The sequence below is a fragment of the Eptatretus burgeri genome, chromosome 8 (assembly GCF_056783735.1).
Source record: "Eptatretus burgeri isolate ZD-2024b chromosome 8, Ebu_testis_v1, whole genome shotgun sequence".
NCBI lineage: Eukaryota > Metazoa > Chordata > Myxini > Myxiniformes > Myxinidae > Eptatretus > Eptatretus burgeri.
In genome coordinates this window covers 20,902,059-20,913,740 of record NC_140968.1, presented here as the reverse complement: position 1 = coordinate 20,913,740, position 11,682 = coordinate 20,902,059, and the positions used below count along the sequence as shown (strand labels likewise).

The 11,682-nt window shown below is 42.0% G+C and overlaps 1 long non-coding RNA gene across 1 annotated transcript in view; it reads right to left on the bottom strand.

Annotated features, from left to right (window-relative positions):
* Positions 1 to 4,986: 4,986 nt before the first annotated feature.
* LOC147021266 (uncharacterized) overlaps positions 4,987 to 11,682 on the bottom strand; it is a 32,582-nt gene continuing 25,886 nt past the window's right edge. The window contains exon 4 of the long non-coding RNA XR_015061359.1: positions 4,987 to 5,828. This is a non-coding gene — a long non-coding RNA (uncharacterized LOC147021266). The remainder of the gene's footprint in view (positions 5,829 to 11,682) is intronic.

Below are 11,682 nucleotides of genomic sequence, written 5' to 3'. Positions count from 1 at the left end.
ATAACAATATGTATGTACAATGTATATGTATGTACAATGTATATGTATGTACAAGTATGTATATATGTATGTAGGTATGTACATATTGTTCTGGTTTTGGAAAACTTACCCCAGGGAGAGAGTATACATTAGGGTGTTCTACTTTTGCAAAAGTAGTTGCTGGAATGTGCCTATCGATTCCACTCGTGAAGTTAGGTGATCCACCAAAGTTTGAAAATTTTCCCACCTTTTTTGACCGCGGGCCAGCATTTTCAATTTTCAGGAAAAAAAATCAATATTTTTGGAAATAATATTGATTTTTGAATATTTCTAAAAATATATTTCTCTGTGTTTAGATGGCAGAATGCACTTCTGTCAGCACCATTATGATAGTAAGTAACCGTAAATATTATTCACAAACTTGTCCCGACATTTTGAGAAGGGGTTGCCATTTTGGAAATTCAGTGAAAATCGTATATTTTGTGTATATCTAATGAAATTTTTGGTTTTTTATTCTTTGTGTACTTGCAGATAAACCTTGACTGATCAATGGTCAGGGCTCCTGTGGCTATGTGGGACAAATTCGCTAGTTACAGGGAATTTTGCGAAAGTGCTAATTCTTTGCATGTCGTAAATGATCTAGCTGAAAGAGGAATTAAGCTAGTGTCTGACTTTATTCATATGTGCAATGATGAGAAACAACGTCAAGCATTGCAACAGTGCGTGGAAGAGCACAAGAACTTTACCCAGACTATACAAAGAAAACGCTATGTTTTCTATAAGATATCTGTGTGGTTGCTTGTTTGCTAGATTGTTATGTTGTCATATATGAAAACCATGTCGCTTAAAACATATTTGGTTGTTCTCATAATTAATTGATCATGCTCTCATTTGTCATTAATAATGTCTTTATGAAAACGCCACTACTAATATTCTGTAGATGCCTAACAATGTGCCGCGCAATAATTGTCAAAATATGGGATTTTCAGTGAAATTCCAAAATTGCAACCCCTTCTCAAAATGTCAGGACAAATTGTGAATAATATTTACGGGTACTTACTATCATACTGGTGCCTACTGAAGTGCATTCAGCCATCTAAACACAGAGAAATATATATTTTTTAATATTCAAAAATCAATATTATTTCCAAAAATATGGATTTTTCCTGAAATTTCAAAATGGCGGTCAAAAAAGGCGGGTAAATTTTCAAACTTTGGTCGATCACCTAACTTCACTAGTGGAATCGATAGGCACATAGTGCTTAATTCCAGCAACTACTTTTGCAAAAGTGGAACACCCTAGTATACATGGACACGTAGGTGACCCGAGCTGGGTGTGCGCTGCCGCTCGCCACGTCGCCACAGGGCGAATCCCCCTTACCTGTGGCTAATATTTTAAACCACCCATTAGCCACTGTGGCTAATCCATGTTTTAGTGTTTTTTTTTTTTACCAGTTTTAGACGAATTTTGGGTGATTTTAGCACAGAATTCAACCTTTGTTTAGATGGCCGAGACAGCCGCCATTTTGTATGTTTTGATTACGGGAATAACGAGTGATTTCGTACAAGCTTATATATACGAAATTTAGTAGTTTTAAAGTAGTTTTATTTCTAGTAAAAAAAATAAAAAATAAAAAAAAAATCGACCGAAATTACGCATGATTCCCATGATTCTCGTCTCAAAATTTTATTTTAATTTTTTTGAAAAAAAAAAAAATTTCCCCGGAATGATTCGGCGCTACTCGGCACTACATGTTTCGTTGGGTCAGTGGTTGCCAGGTGAGTTTTGACACAATCAGTAGTAGTAGCTATAGTAGGACGAGTTTGTTTGGATGAGAGAGTTTGATGGGTGACTTTGGTTTGATGAGTGAAGTTGATGGGTGAGATTGGTTGTATGAGTGAGTTTGATGGGTGAGATTGGTTGGATGAGTGAGTTTGAGGTGTGAGATTGGTTGGATGAGTGAGTTTGATGGGTGAGATTGGTTGGATGAGTGAGTTTGATGTGTGAGATTGGTTGGATGATGAAGTTGTTGGTGTGATTGGTTGGATGAGTGAGTTTGACTGGCATGAGGTTGGTCCAATCCTGGTCCACAACCACCCCCATCCCCCACTACCACCTACTAAAGGCACAATGACCATACCCCCCCCCCCCCACATACACAGACCATCACCACCATCCCTCACAATCACCACCTCCCCTGATGGTCGTTCATTCAACCAATCTGACACGTCAAACTCACTCATCCAACCAACCTCACCCATCAAACTCACACATCCGCCTAAAAATTAACTTATTATTTCATATTGCTAAAAAAAAACTTTTGAATAAAATATGTGGCTATTTCCTTTCTCCTGTGGCTAATCATTCTAAACCTGGATTAGCCACAGTGGCTAATTCCTTTTGAAAGCCCGAGCACACCCAGCTGAGGATCAGTTATTTCATTAGTCTTTGTATTGTATGGATAGTCCTTGGTCCCTTGTCGAAGTGCTTTTTGAGGGGCATGCGTTGGCTCGGCTGTTTGTCCCGTGTAATGTGTTCCCCCCTCTCCTTCTGTCCTTTCTGTTGGCATTGTGGTTGTTTGGGGGGCGAAGTTGGTTGCTGTAATGGTGGTCGAGGTATGGTCGGTTCAAAATAACGATAGAAAAAGAAAAACCTACCTCAAAGGGTCACAGCCCAGTGAATACGAAGAAATTCCCTCTAAACAACGGTGGGGAAACCTATCTGAACACTCACTGACTGGGATAACTGATCTAAGGAACCTTTATGGTGTTCTGCGAATTTCCACAGCCGGAATAATATACATACATATTGTCGTGGATCCAGGGATTGAGGCTTACCACGAGGGGAACCACCTGGGTCCCACCCGAGTACCCGGTCCTCAGGCCGCCGGGCAGAGATAACTCTGTGCACCGGCAGGTTGCTAAGCAACCACGAACGCCGATTGGCACGGCCAATCCAAGCAGGTTTACACCACTTCGCGTGATACTTTCCCTGTGGATGGCCGGATAATCATGGTCAGTGCCGTCAGCACCCACTCGGATTACTGCTGAACGTTACAATAAGTGTGCGCTGGCTGATAAAGTCAATTATTGGGGTAGAACGTCTCGTTCTACCGAATACTTGCGCACTGCGTCAAACCAATAAAAGGAGAAGACAACCGAGACAGAGTGGAAATGGCAACAAACAATTATTTGTTCCAAACACACAAGCAAGGAATCATTTAAAAGCAAGTATTGATAAGCAATAAAACAACAAGGACAAATGTGTCCAAGAGCAGCGTCCCAAAGGTTTTGTCGGCTAAAAAAAACAAAAAAACAACAACTTCCGATATTTCGTCACGTGCCTTGATTAAGCCAATAGCGAGACCCGTCATAGTGTATTTACGTATCTACGAAATATAGTGTATTTACGAAATAAAGAATGTATTTACGAAATTACAATATATTAAATGGAATAATCTTTAAACAGTAACATGAACTTTTTGAAACTTTAAAGCAAATGTCCGAATATATTTAAAAGTTCATGATAGACGCTCTCAAAAGGCACCCTCAATGCGAGGATGTGTACAAGTGTTTAGTATTTAAGGAGATCCGGATCATGTATATAAAAGAGTCGAGTCCTAATATAAAGGTTTTGTCTGAAGAAGAAGAAGAAGAAGAAGAAGAAGAAGAAGAAGAAGAAGAAGATGAAGATGAAGATGAAGATGAAGAAGAAGAAGAAGAAGACCGAGCTCCTTTCGTCCTTTAGAGCAGCGTTCGCTACGCGAGATGCTGCTAAAAAAGGAACAAAAGGGCAGATTTAACCATAACACATATTCTTCTTCAATCTTACTTAAACAAAAGACTTGTCCATCATTCACTCAGGGGTAAAGAATATAACAAGAAGGACTTGAAAATAAAATATATAGTAATGTATGGAGAAAGGAAAGCAGCGTTTCCTTCTATCCTTCACCTCACACAAATATACAGGAGAATGTGAAAGAAAATTGATGGGGAAGATGGGCAGTGGCGATGTGAAGCGATGGTGACACACAGCCGAGTCCCTGAGGTGCCCAGACAGAGTCCTCTCTGGCGTCCCAGATATGTGAGCTCGATGTACGACTCTCGCCCTCTTCTGCCTCAGATTCTTCCTCCTCAGGCCCCCGTCGATGCGGCGCCGCCATTCTCCCTCCTCGTCCTGCGTTGCTGACAGGATCGAGAGGGCAGGATGACGGCCGTGGAAAGAATTCTTTTTCCACAGAAGCTCAACAACGACTCGTGAAACTTTTCTTTCTTTTCCCTCACACATTTTTGTTCGTTCCCTCAAGAGCCTTCTCAGTCTTCTGCTCATGCGATCTTGTCCCGTTCGTTCCTCCTTTCTGCTTTCTGATTTCTGCGCGGTCTACTCAAGAACATCTTCGCCCGAGCTTGTCACGAGACCTTTTCTACCTCTCGGCCATGCATTGCAATTCACTTTGCAGAGTTGTTAAAATAAATAATTTTAAAATATTGATGATGATTTCAGCAGGGTGTGTCCACAAGGATAGATTCAAACTACGCTGCTGCTATGTACACCCAACTGGGGTATCAGGGCATCCACGACTGGGTTGTCAATGTCTCCACCACTGAGAATTCTAACGTACCACGATGAAGACTCATTTGCAGGGTTAGGGTTAGGGTTAGTGTTAGGGTTCACGCTATCATTGTTGCCAAAGCCACTCTCAAATAAGGCAGGAAGTTAGATTTTTTTTTTTTCTAGAGTACTGGTACACAATATTCTACTCTTTTAAAGGGGTACAGTGGTAGATTTCGCATCCATGAGAACCTGAACAGCTATTGTGAACAAAATCATAAACAAAGAGACAAAAAATAAATGTTTTCATCCTTGGCTAATCAACCAGCTAGGGCTCATCAACATCAGCCCAGTCCTTGGTACCTCTTTATTTTAACAATCATCACACACACACACACACACACACACACACACACACACACACACACACACACACACACACACACACACACACACACACACACACACACACACACACACACACACACACACACACTGATCGTTTCAGCTTTAAAGGTTCATCAACATGTGCATGCCATTTAATCTTTACACATTCGCCAGTGAATTTGAGCAAACGGAGTGGCAGATCTAACGTGCCTTTCTATGGACAGCACACTCGATGCAACACCCTGCCTACCAAGCACCTGTACGGCAACTGTTGGGGTGAGAAAAAGAGCCTAGATAACTCAAAGTTGTGGACACCACCTCTGTCCTGTCCTAACAGCCCTATAGCTTTTCTAATCTGACCAATGCAACTAGATTGAACTAACATATCAAATTCTTCGATTAATTGGCTCAACTCCTTCCCGCGTTCACCATAACAGCGATCTCACTCCTTCAATGTGCAATCACAAGCATGGTTGCTGATCCCTGAACAAGGGATGCTGCTGGCAAAAAAAAAAAAAACAAGTTGTGTGTTTGCAACAACAAAAAGATTGGTTGTAGTTGAGAAGATCTATATTCAAAACAGAAGGCACAATAAGCTGCTGCCCAGCAGTCAAGGAGGAACCACTGAGATGACCACAGACTTCACCAGACACCTAAGTCCAGGAAGGAGACCATGAGTCGATGGTCCCAACGTCGACCTGAACCTCATCTGCTGGGCATCTACCATACAGTATGTGGGGGTGCTTTTTGGTTTTGAATCAATTACACGTTAAAACGGACCCTGTTGACGTGAAGGAGGTGCTTTCGGAGGACGTTTCAATGTTGATCATGTTGAAGAGGATTTACTCCCACTTTCTTGTCCCTTTTTGTGTGCACAGATGGCGAACATCAGAGCAGCAGGATCTGCACACTGAGTGAAAAATCAGCAGGATTACAATAATTTACAGTCATTTCGAAAATGATGGTGCAGAATTGGCTGCTTGCCCACTGGGTTTAATGGGTCCACTGGCACCATTAATATGTTAACTATGTTAATGAAGCATAAACACTGCAACTATTGACAACGTGGTTATGTTAATATGACAAAGTAATGAAAGTGCAAGTTCTCCTTGTGCAATTTCCAACAAGCTCCTTAAGGTTCACTTGCATCATGCTGCTTCAGGTCCATTGTTCTTTGGCAACACGAGAAGATGCAGTAGGTAAGAGGAATGTCAGGTGAACGCGTTGGCTACAAGAGGTGCGTGCTGTTTGAGTACGGTTGGGCATTGTGTAATTATTGGAAATTACGCTTCAGTCCCCTGTATTTATAACATTTGCTTCACTCAAGTCAAAGCATTTTCAAAATTACACCCATTTTCACCGCACATGCATTTTCAGCTGAGAAAAGGGCCGGAAACACTTGCACAGAGTTGTTGATTAGACAGCGACAGAAGCTGCTGCCCTTTGCCCTCACACTTTTCTTCCTCTTTACCACCCCCTATATTCATAATCTTATGTCTTTCATTTTGCTTATGATGCAGCTACCTTCCATATTCTTCACCAAAATGCACAATTTCTCAGTTGGTTATTAAACCTCCATTCTTTTCGAACTCCATGCACTGCCGGTCAAAAGTTTTGGAACACCCCCATTTTTCCAGTATTTACTGAAATGTTAGCAGTTTAATGTTTCAATGTACTCTGAAATTAAAGCATAGAACAAACAAACAATTGCAGATAAAAAATAAATCATGGAATCGTTTTGTTGAACAAAATTTAATCTGGATTTTTGACTCATCAAAAGAGTCACCTTTTGCAGATATAACAGCCGAACGTACTCGTGGCATTCTTTCGACAAAGTAAATCAAATATTGTTCGGAAAGTTCTTCCCCACACTGTTGTAGAAGTTCCCACAAATGTGTTGCACTTATAGGTTGCTTTGCTTTCACCCTTCTGTCCAGTTCAGTGTTTCTCAAGGTGGGGCGTGGCAATATTTTGGTGGGGAATGAGGATTCAGAATTAATGAATCAATATATGATCGCTTTCATAGCTTTACCTTTTTGAATCCATATGTAGTATATACTGTAGTGTCTCCACTCATGGTGGGGTGTACGATTATTTTGAAAATCAAAGTGGGGCATGGGACAAAAAAGGTTGAGAAACACTGGTCCGGTTCATCCCAAACCAGCTCGATGGGGTTTAAGTCTGGAGACTGTGCTGGCCATTCCATGAATTGAAGTCTACTGTCTTGTTCTTTTCTTCTAAGGTAGTTCTGACATAGCCTGGAGGTATGTTTTGGGTCTTATCTTGCTGTAGGATGAACCCCTGACCAACTAGGCGTAGACCAGAGGGTATTGCATGGCGCTGCAAAATGCTGTGGTAGCCCTTTTGGTTCAGAGTGCCAGTCACTCTGTGCAAGTCTCCGACTCTGGATCCAGCAAAAGAGCCCCAGATCATCACTCTTCCTCCTCCATGTTTGACAGTTGGTGTCACACACTGAGGAACCATCCTTTTGCCTACTCGGCGTACAAAAACCCTGCGTGATGAAATGAAGAGTTCAAATTTCTATTCATCGGTCCATAATACCTTCTTCCAGTTTTCAGTAGTCCACTAGTGGTGCTTCATGGCCCAGGCAAGCCTCTTTTTCTTTTTTTGCCATCTTAGCAATGGCTTTCTTACTGCCACTAGACCTGTCAAACCTGCAGCTCAAAGTCTTCTTTTCACAGTTGAAACTGAGACTTCCTTACTTCGACCATTGTTAAGCTGTGCATGAAGCTGCTGTCCTGTGAGCTGCCTATCACGCAAGCTGTTGACTCTCAGCAACTTGTCTTCTGATTGTGTTGTGGCTTTGGGTCTGCTAGATCTCATCCTGTCAGTTTCCTCCAGTTTCCAAGTGCCTTTTGATGGTGTAGGAAACTGTACTCACTGATACCTTTGCTTACTTTGCAATTTCTCTAAAGGAAAGACCTACACTTTTAAGGGTTATAATGGTCTGTCTGTCTTCCTTTGTGAATTGGCTTTTTCTCGCCATTATGATGGCAATATACTCTTTCCTGCAGTGCAATATTGTCCAAATAATGCTTCAGTGTGTAGCAACACAGTCTGTTCCAACACTGCTTTTATACAGACAGAGGGTTTGTAACTGATCAACAAAAGTTGGGACACCTGCAGTAATTGTTTGCATAAACTTTCAAGGCTTAATTTACTTCCATTGTTGCAGAACAGCTGCAGTTGCTAACCCATTACTTGTTCCCTGAAAAGGGCCTTTTTTAACAACTCTGAAATTTACATTTTCCAATTTTTGGTAACCTAAACTTTTTTTTAACCTCTGGCAATTTACCGCTTAGCTTTGCACCATTTCAGGTTATTCACTGGACTTTAACTGCTGAAATTTCAGTAAAAACTCGAATAATGGGGGTGTTCTAAAACTTTTGACCGGTAGTGTACTTTACAAGGCAACAGACCCGGGAAGCAACCAGAAATTTTTTTACCATATCTGTGATGAGCAATTTATTTAAAGTCACGAGAGATGTTTAAAAACAAAAAGTCTTCTTTCATCGAAGATCTACTGAGCTCATGGAAGAGCAAGTTGAAAGGGGGCAAAGAGGGGACGAACTGACTGTGGGGCAGTCGGAGTCACATATGGGCAAAACAAGTAAGGTAATTAAGGAACAGGAAAGGAGGGGAGAAAACAGAGTAACCTGCAAATAATGGAAGACCAATAAGGAACCCGAAGAAGTAAAGAGCAAAGATAGAGTCATCAGGAGGAACCTAGATAGGATTCGGGTTTCAGCCGCAACTCCACTACCCTCAAAAACCCATCCAGGTGCAGCCAAGTGAACTTTACGGAATGATTTCTGCAAGAATCCACTTCTCCTGTGAGAGAGAGAGAGAGAGAGAGAGAGAGAGAGAGAGAGAGAGAGAGAGAGAGAGAGAGAGAGAGAGAGAGAGAGAGAGAGAGAGAGAGAGAGAGAGAGAGAGAGAGAGAGAGAGAGAGAGAGAGAGAGAGAGAGAGAGAGAGAGAGAGAGAAAAAAAAAAAAAAAAAAAAAAAAAGAGATGACGGAGAAGAAGAATTAGAAGAAGAAGAAAAGTTAAGTTGAATTGAGTTAAGTAGGGTTCTTTTTCTTCTATTTCTTTGGTATGCAGCACAAGGCTGCGGGGTAACATCACCGATTGAAGGTGTGGCTCTGCCAGTGATGCAGTGCACTCTGTAGGTTAGGGCAGGAATTTGGAATTTATTCAGGGTGCCAGCAATTAATTGCTCACCCACTCTTTGTGAAGGACACCATGGGATCTTTAATGTCCACCAACTAATGTCAGAGATGGGACGCACATTTAACGTCCATCCGAGATACGGCACACGCATCGATCAATCACCATGCTTGATGACAGTTTATAGCTGGGGCGGGATTCAAACCCAGGCTAGACAGCTTCTCGAGGTGAGTGTGAGTACCTCGAGGCCACCCTGCCAGCCCAAGTATGGTTAATTCTAGTAGAGAAGATTGTGGGGAAGTATGGGAGTTGACATGAGATGGTCATGTACCAACTGCTTTAATCCCTGGAGGGTAAAGTGGTATTGAACAGGTTCTGGAAGAAAGTGGTTCCATAGATGGGAGAGGTGATGAATAATAAAAGAGTTGAAGTATGTTGCAGTCAGCCTGGATTTTGGAAGTTTAACCAGGAAGGGGTTACAGGAATAACATGAGTATCTTGGTGGTGTTAGATATGGTCAGAGAGCATGGTGTGACTTGTACGAAGCAGACGATTGTCTTTTCATACTATGTTAAAGAGAAAGTTATTGATACAACATTTCCATTTTCTTATACTGGTATACAAGTGGTGAAAAACAAACAAAGTATTATGTCTGTCACTGCCTCCTTTTTAACACCGATTTCAGGCTCAGAATGGAGATTGTACATACATGGATCACTTGCAGGACTGGCTATGTAAATTGTAAATCACAGGGACATCAGTAGACAATAGACGAGTACATGTAGCATTTGGGATTTGAACGCCTGGGTAATGTGCAGTGTTAAGCTTGCACAAGATGTAACAATTAGAATTTAGACCAAAAAGTTAAATTTTTGTCTCGTACAAACACAAAACTTTTCTCCACATGTCTGGAGTATCATTAAGATGTTTCCCCCCTCCCCCCCAAACTCCATACGAGCTTTCAGATGTGTCTTTTACAGTTATGGCTTCTTTATTGCCACCTGTCCATAGAAGCCAGCTTTGTGAAGGGAATGGGATATTGTTGATTGATGAACACTGAACCAAGCTGTTAGAGTCTTGCAGATCTTTCAGTCATTGTTGTATTTGCAGTACAGAGACATCCTGAACCAGTTTCCTGCTTGCCAACTGCTGAGTTTGGATGGGCGACCTGATCTGGGTAGAGTCTGCTTGATATGACATGTCTTCCACTTCTTAATGATGGATTTCACCGTACTGAAAGGGATAATGTGACTGAAATCTTCTTATAACCCTCTCCTGAATGGTGCTTCTCCACCAGTTTATGTCTGACTTCTTTGGAAAGTTATTTGGTCTTCATGTTTGCCTTATTGGTTGACCAAGTGAGTTGTACCTTAAAACCACTTAAATAAGTGAGGGAGCTTAATTTTAAGTTAAACCACTGATTACATGCAGGTGAAACCTATTACACTTATTTTGTATCATTTCAAACAATTCATTGTGTGGTGTAGATATGCACTCCACAGAGTGTCCTTTTAGTTTTTCATTAATTTATTTTTGGGTTTTTTTTCATTTATGGATGCTTTCTGGTGGTTCTGTGATGCTTCCGGTGTATCGGCATTGATGTTCATGGGCACGCGAAATTTCAGCTTTCTACATCACCTGAAAGGTACCGATCTTTAATATGAGGCAGTCAGTGAGTCAGTGAGTCAGCGATTACAATAAGCTTTACATATATATATATATATATATATATATATATATATATATATATATATATGGGATAATTAGCAAATACCACCTGTCACTTCACTGATGGGCATATTTAGAGGGGGAGAGGGAGAGGGGTGGGGGAGAGAAAGAGGGAGGGAGAGTGAGGAGGGGTAGGGGAAGGGAAGACAGTGTGAGGTGAGAGGAAGGTCAGGTCAGGTCAAGTATGGGAGCATGTGCCAGAGCAGCGCGTCGCTGCGTTCACTTTCCACCTGTACTCCAGGGGACTCTGTCTGACAATTCCCCATGCAGATGCCTGACCCATCCCCATCTCCTTGAGATGCTGATCAACCTCTTGCAACCACAAGGCACATGGTCGGTCCATAGGCCTTCTCCACTCATGAGGCACCCTCGCTGAGAGAATATGATGAGCAGGATCAGCATCAGGAAAATGAGCCACATGTCCATACAGCCGCAGCTGACGCTCACGGACCATGCAGGTAATAAACCTCATTTGTCTCTCTCAGCAACCGCTCGTTGGATACAAAGTCCGACCAGCGATAGCCAAGGATTCTCCGAAGAGACCTGGTACCAAAGGAATTAAGTCTCCATCTCAGATCCCTGGTCAGAGTCCAAGTCTCACACCCATAGAGTAAGACTGGAAGCACCAAGGACCTGATGACTTGGACTTTCGTCTTCCCTCACAGGTACCGGCATTGCCACACCCCACAATTCAGTGAATCCATGACTCCCCAGGCTCGACCCAGACGTCTGCTGAACTCTGGCTCACAGCAAGCAAAGTCATGAATATCACTGCCAATGTATGTGAATCTCTCTGCGACCTCAACATCCTCACCACAAACAAGTACAGACAGGACAGCAACATCCA